Genomic DNA, 14,587 nt, shown 5'->3' with positions numbered 1-14,587 from the left:
GCTTTTTAATTCCTTTTTCCTTAAAAGTGCTGTATTTACCACAGAGAATTTACACCATCACAAAGAGAACATCACTTCCCAGATCCAATGGGTTCATTGTTTCTGATGTAGTGTGCAGCATGAGGAGCTCCTTTTCCTTGAAAACTGTACAGTACAAAAATACAGTAGTTTCCATTAGTGTGGGAACATGCCGCATTTCTCATAGCATTCAAAGCATTTCCCCAAGCAACAATAAACTTGCAGAAAAGATACAAGGGAGTAGTTAAAAGCATTGGCTGTAAGTGAAAAGAAGCCCTTAATTTACAATCATGAGCTAGACTGGTGACATTCCAATCATAAATATGGAGATATTACTCCAGTGATTTAGGTTTAGATTTCTACTTAAGTGATTTTTAATTTTGTTTTTTCTAAAGAAGGCAATGTACACATTTTTAAGATTTTAGTTATAAATACATTTCAAAGGAGGTACTTTGAAAAATAAACCAGAAACTTTGTCCCTTGGAAGAGGTCACTTACAAAACATCTCTTAAAATAATCTCTTTCCAATTTACCAAGAAGATAAGGGAAATTTACAGGAAAGGCTGCAATTCAAAAGCCATTTCTTCATGAGGGCTTAAATCACCCAAAAAAATAGTTTAAATTAAAATATGCATCTTCCCTGGGTTCTGATACCTTAGCACGTTGTTGTCCCAGCAGCAGTTCAGATTTAGAGAGGTGCCAGCGCCTCATTTACCCATCAGCACATGAACCCTTCTTCTCCATCTCCCACCAAACCTGCACATGTGTGCACACAGTGTGCAGGCAACCCTATAGGTAAGGTGATGTAAGGCCATATTCCCTGGGCAACACTGTCAGACATACCAAAACTGGGACAAACTGGGAAAAAAGGTGATTAGGGGACTGCTGTCTTTATGGATGAGAATCAGGGTGGGAAAGGGGAAGAACTTAGGGGGAAATAAGGGATAATAAGAAATGGCTGATTGATGCAGTGACTGATGGTGTCTGGGGGTACTCACCAAGCAACCCCAAATCTGGGTCCTTCCACTAGCAGCTTAGAAATCAGGTGCTGGTTTAAACAGGGCTGGGCTATTAACAGGGACTGGCTTGGCTTTGCACAGAGAAGTATCTCCCTCCTCACAGCCACCCCAGCCCAGCCATGCACAGCAGCTGGACAGTCTCCAGGGACCCCTTAAAAACCCCCAGAGCAGCAGTTCCTGCTCACACCGCCCAGCCTGCAGGCCAGGGACTGCAGCCTTGGGGATGCTGCTGGTCACTGCACTTGCTGATAAAAAATAAACTTCCCACTTGCTCTGGAAAGGTGAGACATCAGCTTTATTTAAAAGACTTCCAATCCAACAGTGTACAGAGGTGACTGACTGATAACTTGAGATTTTCTGATCGAGAACAGGCCAGTAACATATGCATTACAGTGCAGCCCACATAACCTGCCGTGCAGCCCACATTCCCTGCCATCCCTAATGCAGGTGAAAAGACTGAAATGTCTGCTCTGGTGACACTGGAGAAAGATGTTGTGTGACTGATGCTATTTTACTCATCACAAATATACTAAAACTATACCTCCCATTGTCTTGCAGTTACGCAGCACAGAGAGGTTACATCAGAACAAAGTTACTGACTTCAAACAAGCATTCAGAGATAATTACTTAACCTTACAGGACAATATTAAGCATTTGACAGAGCTGACGACATTTCAGATGAAACCTGAGAGTACAGTTTGTTCAGAACAAAGTTGGAATGTCATTCAATAGATTTTGCTCTACCACTGTGTCACTCTGCCAGGAAGTGCACACCCCCGTTCTGCCCTGTCCTCTCTCCTGCTGCTTTGTTGGCCAAAGCACTGGGAACACTTCAAAATATCTGGCAATCCAGCACTTTTCTACTTACTCTTCCTATTGAAGCTCATAGGAGAACTCCATTAACTTTATGAGCTTTTATAAGTCACCTTGCAAGGGCCCAATTGTCAGTGCTGAAATAGCTGGCACATAGATTGTTTCATTTCTGTTTACAATGGGAAAAATTTCCTAACACAAGTTTCTCTGATATTGAGAAGCATTTTACAATTATAATAAACCAACAAAAATTTGTGAAAACTCTTAAAAAATTAGAGCTACTTAAGTGAAAATATTATAGACCCTATTACTATATTAATAATACATTAATACCACATTAAAATTTTAACAGTTCAAAATAGATATTTTGTTTGTTTTCCATGAAAGAATGCAATTTATCAGTTGTTAAATTAAAAATATGCTATAGCTGGCAATCTGAGATGATGTTTCTTCTTCCTACAAAATTCTTCTCCTAAAAATATGTTAAGAGGAATTTAATATCTATTCTATAGTTATATTCTGCCTCATTAGCTTTATTCTCTATCAACTGTTAATGGCTCAAAAGAATATCACAACATATTAATGTCTTCCAAGCACAGTATTCCATGCACAAATACACACCAAGTTCTTACAAATTCCTGTTTTGTCAGTGTTTAGAAAGAGATCAAGACATTAAATACAATCTAAATTTCTCTACAATATTAGCTACGATAAAAATTACAAGGAAGTGCTGCCCTCCTTTCTAAGTGGTAAATAAAACAGAACCAAGAAATTATTCGTATATGAGCAACTTTAAAGTCTGCAAATCAAGGTTTTTGTGAGAAGAAAAAAGGAGTTTTTGAATTTGAGTGCTGTACTGTGGTGCTTCTGCTTCATACACATCTGTCTGAATCACAGCACACCACACTAACTGTTCTAATTTCTGCCAACTAACAAATGCTGAGGCATTCCAGCAACATCCCATTTCACTAACAGGCAAGAACAGCTCTAGGACTAGATTGAGATTCTGGTTTATAAAGAGTAAAAGGTTTCTCAGAAGATGTCATATCTGATTCATGCCTTCCAATATGAAATAAATAAAGAAGTAGCTATCAGCAGCTGGGATAGCAGTACTTTGTATTTCCTGTTCCCTTTGTGCTTTTGGGATTTCATTCTGGTTTTTTCTGATGTCTTTAGACATTCTGACATCTTCAGGGAGGAACTTTGAACTTCAAGGACATCTGAATGGCCCTTTTCAGACAAAGAAAGAGAAAGAACGTTTGGTACTTGGAGTTTAACAACATTCACATTCGGAAGTGCAGCTATGAAGAAACCTGTAAAAAAACATCTTGGATATTAGTGCACTCAAATGACCCAACAGTTATATGCCAGTTTATTTTTATTTTATGAGAACTGCCTCTGAAGCTGAAGGAGTGTATGTTCTTTGAATGCATCTACCTCAAATTGTTTACTAGTCCTTTTTTAATGAGTGGCATTCCCAGAAGGAGCGCCTCTTACACCAGGCAGTGCTTTATGTCTTCCATAGAAGCACATGGCTCAGGTTGGAAGGGATCACAGTGGTGCTCTGGTCCAACCTCCCTGCTCAAGGAGGGCCATCCCAGGGCACACAGCACAGGACTGTGCCAGATGATTATCGAATATCTCCAGTGAAGGAGACTCCACTCTGTCTCTGGACAACCTGTTCCAAAGCTCAGCCACCCTCATGGTAAAGAATTCTTCCTCACATTGAGGGTGGAACTTCTTGTGCATCAGTTTCTGCCCACTGACTCTTGTCCTATTGCTGGCAGCACCCAGAAGAGCCTGATCCATCCTCTTGAAACCCTCCCTTCAGATACTGAGAGAGATAAGGTTTCCTCTCAGCGGTCTCTTCTCCATGCTGAACAGGCCCAGCTCCTTTTTTCATTCAACATGGGGTAGATACAGAGGGAAATCAGACAATGAAACCTCAAAATTACTGGAAGACTCAACAGAGTCTATTACAAAAAATATCAAAATGTCTGTTGAAGTTTATCAGATTTAATTTACTTAATAAATTGACTATAAATATTGTGCATTCAAGAAGCAGGTTCTATAACATGGGAGAAATATCACAGAGGTGGATTTTCCTGGAAGAAAAGCCAAAGACATGTTGAAATGAGGAAACAGCATTCAGCTAGAAACAGGGTGAGATTTCAATACACTGTATCTATTATAGTGCCTCGATGCTTTTTTACTAAAGCCAACATAAATTGAAAGAAATTAGGAAGCAGAGTAGGAAGTCAGATACAAAGGCCAGCCCTTAAACCCCTGCAGAGCAGGCTTCACTGACAGCCTCTAGGTACAGGTCCGGATTTTTGAATTCTTGAATTCTAGAGCTTTTATACTTCTATTTATTGCTTTCCTGCTTTTCAGGCCAAATTATCTTCCCTGCCTAATGTCCTCATGTCCTTTGAATCTCTTTTCTCATTTCTGCAATGTTTCCACTTGTGACCAAAAGCATTTATAAATCATGTATAATAGAAAAAAAGAGATTTCTGCTGACAATGTCTACCTTGACAGTGACTCTTCCACATTAATGACTTTTTATTTTTACTTTTTTTTCCCCCATGTGTGGCACACCTTTGCATATCTTTGCCCAGATTTATCTAGTCTAGTAATCAACTGTAATATTTTGTGTTAACAGGTGTGGATGCTATTTTTATTCTAAAGAAGACATCTTACTGATACAGCTTACTGACACTTGATGATCATCCAGAGAAACTATGCTAACTGCGCTGCAGGGGTGTTTTTATTGTAGTAATTTTTATCACAGCATTTTCTACCATGATAAATAATAAAAATGCATGGCTTATTTGGTTTTGTTTTCTGTACAGTGTTACATTCAAATTGTTTCTAATACTCAAAAACAATTTCCACAAGGGAAATCCTGGTCACAATTTCCTTCAAGAACAGGTGCCTTGTAAAAATAAAACTTAAGAAGACTTTCAAAGTAATCCATATCCAATATGAATTCAGTATAAAATAATTAATTATTAGAAAGATATATTCTCATATGAATGAGTATTCATAGCAAGAAATAAACAGATACAGAATACTTTGAGCATACATTGACTAAATTTCCATGGAATTCTGATAAATCATATCCATAAATTTATTACTAGAATACGGGCACATTTCTTGAGCATGACTCATGAGCCTTTTTCATTGTATGCATAATTCTCATTCAGCATCTCAGATTACTTGCAGAACAGTATAACTCCATGGGATAGAACAACAAAGGACATTAGGGTATCTATACACAAGCAGAATCCCAGCTGAGATGTAGCAACTGTGCTGAGGGCAATTATTTTTGAAAGGGAGCAAGATGAATTCAAACAGAAAATTATACAGCCTTAACATACAGCACTAAAAAAAGAAAAATCAAATAAATAAATAAATAAATAAATAAATAAATAAATAAATAAATAAATAAAAATCCCAGTCAGCTGTAGCATTAAGCAAGTCCAAAAGATTAAACTTCTCCATCTTCCTCAGTTTTTGCAGAGTATTCCTAGGCCGCAGTAGTCCTAAATGTCCACTATTCATTCCTTTGATTACCCTTCTGTTTCCCTTGGCTACTGTAATTTTAAGAATAATTTTCCTATTAATGCACTAATGTTTTGAGTGAAGAATACATAAATGCTTATACTGTTACATGTTCAAATTTGTCATGCATCACTGGAAAAATAAACCATTTACACTTTATTCACTCTGGGCCCATTTATGCCTCTAGAAATGCAAGATGTATCTGAGAATTTGGCATAAATTGCAACCCCAGTCAGCTTTAATATTTGCAATTCAAACTTAGGAAAATTAGATTATAAATTTATATTGCAGGCACCTCCAATTTTAGTAGGGGCAAAATCCTTAGGAAACTAAACATTACATGACAACAAAAATAACTAAACCACTGGAGTATATAGCTGGCATCTCTGTATCCCGAGTTTTATGTCCAAGGCCAGTACAAGTACTGCTGAGAGAAACAGGCACAATTTCCTTTTGTCCACAGATGCATCTGTATTTTCACTTTCTATTTCATCTCAGACAACATCATGGTCTTGTATTTTTCCCAACACTCTCCTCTGTCCCAGAAAAACTGAAAGTTTCTAAAAATTTCAAGACACTTCAAGGCAGCTCAAATCAGTTGTGACTGCGTTGACAGTTAGCTTCTGCTTTTTTATCAACTCTTGATATGGGGAAAAAAACCCACCCTAACTTTTACATCTTAAAAAGTGAAAAGCATATTCCTCTTGCCCTCCTCATTATATCTGTGAGGTTACAAAAGCCCACAGAAATTAGAAGCAGCAATTAGAAATCTGTGGTAAATGCTTGTGCATACTGTTACACAGTATAAAGAGGAAACTACTCTGGGAAAGTTAACTTCTCCTTACTACATGAAGTCAGTCAACAACAACTTTCTACCTTTAACACAGATCAGCCTCAAAACACTTTAAAATTGCTGCCTGGCAGTCACGACCTTAGCACACTGTACAGAACTGCTAAAGTTAATGAGAGATTTGGAATGCACCAGTAATTTATTTTTCAGACTTGACTGCTTGATGTCAGAGATCATGCAGGCCGAGTCAAGCAGTGTTACGGATGGGCTGCATCCCCCACACAGCCCAGAGTGGCAGTGCCAGCAGAGTGATAGGAGTGCCAGCCCAGCCCTGCAGACACAGCCAGGGTGTCCTGCAGAACCTGCAGACACAACCAGGGTGTCCTGCAGAACCTGCAGACACAGCCAGGGTGTCCTGCAGAACCTGCAGAACCCTGCAGACACAGCCAGGATGTCCTGCAGAACCTGCAGAACCTGCAGACACAGCCAGGGTGCCCTGCAGAACCTGCAGACACAGCCAGGGTGCCCTGCAGAACCTGCAGACACAGCCAGGGTGTCCTGGAGAACCTGCAGACACAGCCAGGGTGTCCTGGAGAACCTGCAGACACAGCCAGGATGTCCTGCAGAACCTGCAGAACCTGCAGACACAGCCAGGGTGCCCTGCAGAACCTGCAGACACAGCCAGGATGTCCTGCAGAACCTGCAGAACCTGCAGACACAGCCAGGGTGCCCTGCAGAACCTGCAGAACCTGCAGACACAGCCAGGGCGTCCTGCAGAACCTGCAGACACAACCAGGACATCCTGCAGAACCTGCAGACACAGCCAGGGTGTCCTACAGAACCTGCAGAACCTGCAGACACAGCCAGGGTGCCCTGCAGAACCTGCAGACACAGCCAGGGTGCCCTGCAGAACCTGCAGAACCTGCAGACACAGCCAGGGTGTCCTGCAGAACCTGCAGAACCTGCAGACACAGCCAGGGTGCCCTGCAGAACCTGCAGAACCTGCAGACACAGCCAGGGTGTCCTGGAGAACCTGCAGACACAGCCAGGGTGCCCTGCAGAACCTGCAGAACCTGCAGACACAGCCAGGGTGTCCTGGAGAACCTGCAGAACCTGCAGACACAGCCAGGGTGCCCTGCAGAACCTGCAGACACAACCAGGACATCCTGCAGAACCTGCAGACACAACCAGGACATCCTGCAGAACCTGCAGACACAACCAGGACATCCTGCAGAACCTGCAGACACAGCCAGGGTGTCCTGCAGAACCTGCAGACACAGCCAGGGTGCCCTGCAGACACAGCCAGGGTGCCCTGCAGAACCTGCAGAACCTGCAGACACAGCCAGGACGTCCTGCAGAACCTGCAGACATAGACCAGACACAGACAGGGGGTCCTGCAGAACCTGCAGACACAGCCAGGGTGTCCTGCAGACACAGCCAGGGTGCCCTGCAGACACATCCAGGGTGCCCTGCAGAACCTGCAGACACAGCCAGGGTGTCCTGCAGAACCTGCAGACACAGCCAGGGTGTCCTGGAGAACCTGCAGAACCTGCAGACACAGCCAGGATGTCCTGCAGACACAGCCAGGGTGCCCTGCAGAACCCGCTCTCCGTGCGGCTCCGCTGGCTGGCACAGCCCAGCTGCTCCGGGCTGTGGCACAACCCCGGCTCCCCTGACTCAAGGGGAAACCTTCAGAAATGTCAAGGCAAACAAGTCCTCCAGCTTACAGCAGACTACTTAAAATTCTGCATGTTCTGATGACCTTTTTGCTCGTCAGATTATGAATGTAGCTCCAACCAAAATCAGTGGGAATTACACTGATAAATATGTACAAGAAAAACAGAGGAAGGGATAATACATAGCTAAGCTTTTTGCCTTTTCTTTCCTAGTGCTCTGAATCCCCTGAACTTTCTACAGGACACCACTAGAGCTCCATGCAACCAAAGGAAGGTAATCCAGCAGCCACAGGAGCTTTCACAAAAGGTTTGCCTCTGAAGGATGGAGACAACCCAGACCTGCCTCTATATTAATAGAAAAAAAACCTGCCAGCAGAGAGAGCCAAACGGGTCATAAGGAGTTTGCTGAGGAAGCTTGCTCTATTACTCAGGAATGGTAAAAGCTGTCTCCACTAGAAACTAAGGACTTAAAAACAACAGAAAGAAAGAAAATTACGATGTCATTTCAGTCAATGGTTATTTGACAGAGTGAGTATTGTATCACATTGGCACACGCCAGAACAGGACAAGGCAGAGCCAAAACAGCAACCCACCAATTTACTGAAAAGAAACAGAACTTCATAAGCAATCTAACACACAAGATTTCTTTTTCTGTTTTTCACCAATAAAGTGCATTTCAGATAAAAAATATCTACAGCTGTTTCAGCTGTGTCAATCTTTAAATGCCAAGAGCCATGATTTATCAAAGGATGAAAGTTCTCCATGCAAATGAGAGCTGAGTAATCAATTGTCTTTTATGCCACATACTTCAGCAATTATTGTGTAGATACACCTTTTAAGTCCAGGGAGATACTGCTACAGTCAGGAGCTCTCTCCATATCCCTTCCATCAACCCTAGCTTACCCTCCTTCAGCAACATTTTAAAGAGTGTTATGAGATGAGCAATAGTTTCATTACTGTTTCACAGAAAGGTGAGGTGTGCACCTCCAGTATTTCCTGCACTTTCATGCACCTTCCTGCACAATTTTAATGCATTTCTGCAGTCTTTTCACAAGAGCAGTACTAACCCAGAGCAAAACAATAGCACTAGCATGCCTGTGAGTAGCTGGTGCTCCAAGTTTTCCTCTCATCCACATGCCTCAAGAACCTCAGCTGAAGAGAACTCAGCCGAAGGAACCTTTTGCCCTCTGTTAGAAGCCCATCAAATTTCATTTGTATTACCATTATCTTTCATGTTCTAGGGTAAGCATGAAATCATCCCCAGATAACTTTCCTATTCTTTCCAAGCTTTTTCCACAGTCTTTTCCTTCAAACTACTTGTTTCATTTCCTATTTTCAAGCTGACCCCAAGTACACAAAAATAGAGCTCTTAATGTGGCTGCATCCTCCTCTTTGTGTTTCTGTATTTGTTTAATCCTTCTTTTCTAATAATATTGGATATCTTAAGAGTCAAAGCTCTATTTTCTTTAGTAAGTCCTTTGCTTTTTCTCTGTTTCGTCCCTTAGAATTTTATCCCCTGCTCTCCCTTTTTATTTGACTACATAATACAATTTTTTTCACATTACGTGACATTTCAAGCGTATTTCACTATTTACATTCTATTTTTCTTCTTTTCTCATTCACTTTCTGTACCTTTGTAACACTGCATGTATCACCGCGTTACATTTTAAGTAATAATGTGAGATAAAAATATCATACTCTCTTACTAGCTGAGGGAATTCAGCAGGAATTATCATTTCATTAATTACATAAAAATCAGTCTTCCTCCTCTGTAAACTCCACTCCTTCAAACCTGAGCCATACGAGGTATGAAACAGCATTATTAAGAAGGCAGAGATAAAAGATACTGTGCCATTGAGAAGATTTATCTCTTTAATACCAACACTGACAACTCCATTTAAATACCAATATAAACAGAAACATACCATGTGTGCACTCACAAACATCCTACTCACAGTAACAACAATGCAGCAGATTTCCCACCCACCCCACCCTGTGTTTCAGGGAAGAAGAGCTACCCTGTCTTCAAAGCCACACAGACTTTGCTCTTTTTTTTTGCAGCGGGTACCACCATCTATCCCCACTGTCAGCAGAGCATGGCAGGCAGTTCTACAGCTTTCAGCTAAAGAGCTAGAATTTATTTTGGGTATTTGTGGCTCAATGACCTTTCTGCTCAGTAGGTTGCCCTGGCACAGAGTCAAGGCTTGCAGCCCTCCAGCAGGGCTCTTGTGGTTCCAAAGGCCAGAGGACGCTTGGATAGGTAAAAACGGCTGTACTTATTACCCTAAAATGGTGCTACCTTTGAAAAGTACATCAGGTCACTATTAAATGTCTTTTACAGAATACTGGAAGGTGCTTTCTCCTCTAATATACTGGTATAACAGACTAGCCAAGCAGCTTACAGAAACCATAGGGCAGGCATCTTTTATTAACATACACAGAACCATATTTTCAAGATGCTACAGTATTTCAAATTTCAGAAAGTTCCTTTGTTTTCAATTCTCACAGCCATTGCTGCTTAGGTAAAAACCCTAGTTTAAAGAAACACACCATGGCCCACAAACACATTTATTGCAGCCTACTGCCTTTTCCACAGGTACAGGTCCTACCTACAGTTGTCACAGAGCTCACAGATAGCTTTGTTACATAAAGTAACAATCAAATTGCTTATATTAGACAATGAAAATGAAATTTGTGTCAATAGGAGTCAATTTAACAAAATTATTCCATTAGGGATAATTAAATGAATTCGTTTTGCAAATCAAATGTTAAAACCCCCAAGGCACTAGATGACAAACAGATTTTACAGACATATTGTCTAGGTCAGCCTCAGTTCTTCCCAGTGATTTTCAAAACTATTCACATGTGGCAGCACCAACAGCCATTAGAGAGAGTGAAGTAAAAACTTTCTCCACATAACTTAAAACTAAAGTCCCCACAGCTCTTACAAGACCATTTAGTGCCTTTAAAAAGCCGGACCCCACACATCTTGGTTTGAGCACAAAACCAAGGCTGATACTCACAGAACCTGTATCAAAGACACAGAGCTCTATCAAATGGTATTTGAAGCACTTCTGGGAAAGAAACAACCAATTAAAAAGTTGATGACTCTTTAGCTCTTGAAAGACAGAAGATATGAACTTCTAAGCCTTGCAATTTCTCATGTGAGGGTGCTTGAAGCAGTCAGGGACTGTCAGACACACTGGTGCCAAATTTTAGCAAAGGTTGCAGAAGCTGCCTAGTTTTTAAAGGCTGTACAAAGTTTGAGTTTTCTTTTTCACAGGGGAAGGCAGTCAGATAGCCACCTGGAAGCCTTGTAGAGTAAATTATGCAGGCAGCAGGCTTTTTTTAAAAAGATACACCACCAGCATGATGTGATTTCTATCCTTAAATCATTATATGCTGAAGACACAAGGATCAAATGCCAGCTTCAATTACAGAATAGCAAAGGTTTAGCAAACACTGATTCAGAGAAGTAGTTGCCAAAAAGTGCCCAAAATCTCAAGTTTTAAGCAGGTAAAAATTAAACTGAAATTTCTGCAGATGTCAAAGCTTCTCGCTAGATTACAGCCAAAATATTTATCATGCACTTTTATCTTTGTGATCCAGCCTGGGACCCTTATATTTTCATTGCATATGCACAAAGGTCAAGATCAAATCCCCAGACAGGTAAAACTTCCAGAGTCAAAATCCAGATTTTCAAGGAGTTGAAGTTAATCTCCACTTGTTGGGATTTAATCCAAGTGATACTCTGAGCAGGCATCTGATTCTCTAGGTGCTCTTGTACTTCGCTGTAATGCGCATCAGAGTTTCAAAATATTAAAGCATTAAAATAAAACCCCTCCGTTCTTCTCACTTGCCTTAAGCATCCTAAAAGCAATAGGTATTCTTTTTCTCAAGTAAAGTACTGGTCACAAAAGATACTTACTAAGGAAGTCACACCTTCCGTCCCTTAGTAGTAAATAACTTCTACATTATAGTTCAAAAGACAGATTAAGTGATTAAACACACACCCCTCCCCAAGGAAACCAAAGGGAAAGAGAGGAATGCCAGACTTAGATAAAACTATCTCCATCCTTTTATAACTACTAATTTCTTTGTTTTGCTCCAATAGCTATGCACTTACAGCCGTAAACTACTAACAGAATACGCTTAGTTAAAAATGAAGTCAGATAATTTTTGCAGGTTTATTTGTGGCTTTCATTTAAAGGAAAAAATGGTACATGAAGTAGAAGTAATCCCAGATGCTACAGCAGTTTGGATGCTGTATCTATTTCTTTATATAGCACATAGTTGCAATCACGTAATTTGTCATTTTTGCACTGGAATTTTCAAATCAGTGTATAGTTTATACATTTCACATGTGCAATTCTGGGTTTAGTGAAACAATTAAAGGTCATTAATGTCTGCAGTGTAGGGCTATGCTATGATAGATAAACTCTGCATCAATCACCCAGTTGAATGATTACCAAAATTTACCATTTTCATGACAACATAGATCTATTTCCTTTTTTTATGCAAGTTGGTAATGACAGGATGGAGAGCAAGAAAACACTTCTTTATTTTATCCTTAGTGACTATTGCACAGCACAAAACTATGGGTAAGGATAAGTATTTCAGCACTCTCCAACATAATCAGCAGAAAAAGGTATTTGAATACCTAAATATATCTTATATTTTAACAGCCAAACCTGGAGCCCATCGCAGCTGCAGACTTATGAGTCTACATCCAAGAAGAGACGCATTGAATGTGGGCAGTTAATCATCACTCAGTACATAAATTGGGAATACAAACACCTCTCAACCAGGCTCATGTGCAACCACAGCCTGCTTCATGGACACACTTAAATTTCTAAGTAATCTGAATCTTAATGCATTCTCACAGCAGGGAAGGGAAGGGACCTGAACCTCAGAGCTGGTATGGACATCCTTTATCCCTGAACAACCCCAGCACTGTAGACAAGGTAATGCAGTTATGGGGAACACTTGGGGCAATATTTGGGACTCGGTGAAGTCACTGAAGAAGCCCTAAAGCTATCTACTGAGCAGTTGCCAGCATCTCCAGGACTCTGTGTGGAACTCGATGATATTGTGTTTATTGGGTAGAGCAGGCTGTGCGCTGCTAGCGTTGTATAATCACGTATAATGGGGGTGAGCAAAGGGCACTGTTAACTCAGGAATTGTATTTCATGGCTTACTTTACTCCCCAACAGGAATCCTAGTTTCTGAAACAGAAATAATTGATAAGGAAAAAATAATAATGTATTTTCTTAGTACAAAAGTAGAAAGTCAACCGAAAAGACACTGAATGTGGACTCCTTCATCCCACTGTGTATTATAACTTATTACAATGTACCAAAACAACTCCTGGGGCTTTTTAAATAGTGTTTAATGATGTGAATCATACTAGATACGAAAACACCTACACCATCAAACCACTGAAATATAAAAAAATTAGAAATTCAACTACAGTTATTCATTAATCCCCTCAAAATCTTAAAACCTTACATTTTAAGTCTTAAGTCTGCATCCTGAAAGCCACAAAAAATTTTCAATTGATTTAAAAGTACGCAGCACAAACCCTTCACCAGCATAGACTGAAAGTATATATAATAAACAAATAAGTTTGAAGTCTGCCATTGTTATATTTCCTGATAGAGTTCTTTACAATATACCATTGTTCAAAATAATGTGCTTTTTTAAAATTCTTAGAAATATTTCAAATAATTCTGATCTTTAATGACTTATAATCTTTTCATCTACCTTACACTCAGTCTAAATCTACACTTCCACATATATAGAGCAAAGCATATTTATATATACTTAAAAAATCCATACTTACGGAAACTTTGTTCACGCTTCTGTACTTACCCAGGACACATTTTTAGCCTTGGGTGTTTTTAGCATGGCAACATGCAAGGCTGAAACGACCAACAACAGCCCCACCAGCATGGAAAGTCAGATGGAGAGATAGTCCAGGTGCCTTGGTTACCCCAGTATGTAGAGTTCCTTGGCCTGGCTGACACAGGCACGCTGAGCATGTGGTCAGGTAACAATAAAAAAAGTCATTTTTCCTCCCGGTGTGCAATCCAATCAAACTGAGACATATCCGTCTCCAGCAGCAGCTGGGTGTATTTCTGTATAGCCATGAAATCCAGAGTTCGCTCTTCTCTTTGAAAAGTTAAAAGCAAAAGTCAAAGGGACTTACTCTCACAGACTTCACCTGCCCTGTGAGAAATCGCAGATCCAGTTATCCTCCAAGCTTCCAGCCAAGCACTGATCTCGCAGGAGAATGAAGCCCAGCACTGGGAGCCACTTGCCTCCAGAGGATGTCAAAGACACGCACAGCTGCTGGCTGCACTGTTTAACTGCAGCTGTGCCTGACCATTTCCCGACCCCAGGATCTTCAGAGTACTGAAGAGAATGAGGATATGGCTGTCAGTAAATAATGCACGCCAGCAGCTCCTGCAGGTACCTGTTGCACTGTGCGTGCCCGTGGTGTGGGGCTGGCACTGCAGCCCCGCAGAGGCACCTGTGCCCCAGCACCCTCCTGCTGGGCTGCACTCACCGCCGGCACGGACACGCGTCCCAGAGCAGCAAGCAAAGGCTGAACATCACTGTTTCTGCTCGTTTCTCTTTGTTCCTCTGCCCTTCTGTCCTTTTACTTTTACCTCCTGTCAATCTAGATTACCAGTGCAGATCCAGGC

General features: G+C 41.0%; 1 protein-coding gene and 1 long non-coding RNA gene across 4 annotated transcripts in view; one reads left to right on the top strand and one right to left on the bottom strand.

The window, feature by feature from the left end:
• The window catches only part of LOC311166830, a 34,000-nt gene extending 29,320 nt beyond the window's left edge, over positions 1-4,680 (top strand). Inside the window, exon 3 of the long non-coding RNA XR_014617037.1 lies at positions 4,513-4,680. This is a non-coding gene — a long non-coding RNA (uncharacterized lncRNA). The remainder of the gene's footprint in view (positions 1-4,512) is intronic.
• Positions 1-14,587, bottom strand: part of CACNB2 (calcium voltage-gated channel auxiliary subunit beta 2) — a 242,871-nt gene that overhangs the window by 141,239 nt on the left and 87,045 nt on the right. The window lies entirely within an intron of this gene.

Source organism: Fringilla coelebs (assembly GCF_963513975.1).
Source record: "Fringilla coelebs genome assembly, chromosome: 1".
Taxonomy (NCBI): domain Eukaryota; kingdom Metazoa; phylum Chordata; class Aves; order Passeriformes; family Fringillidae; genus Fringilla; species Fringilla coelebs.
Note: the sequence above shows the minus strand (reverse complement) of the source record. Positions and strands in the feature narration are given on the sequence as shown.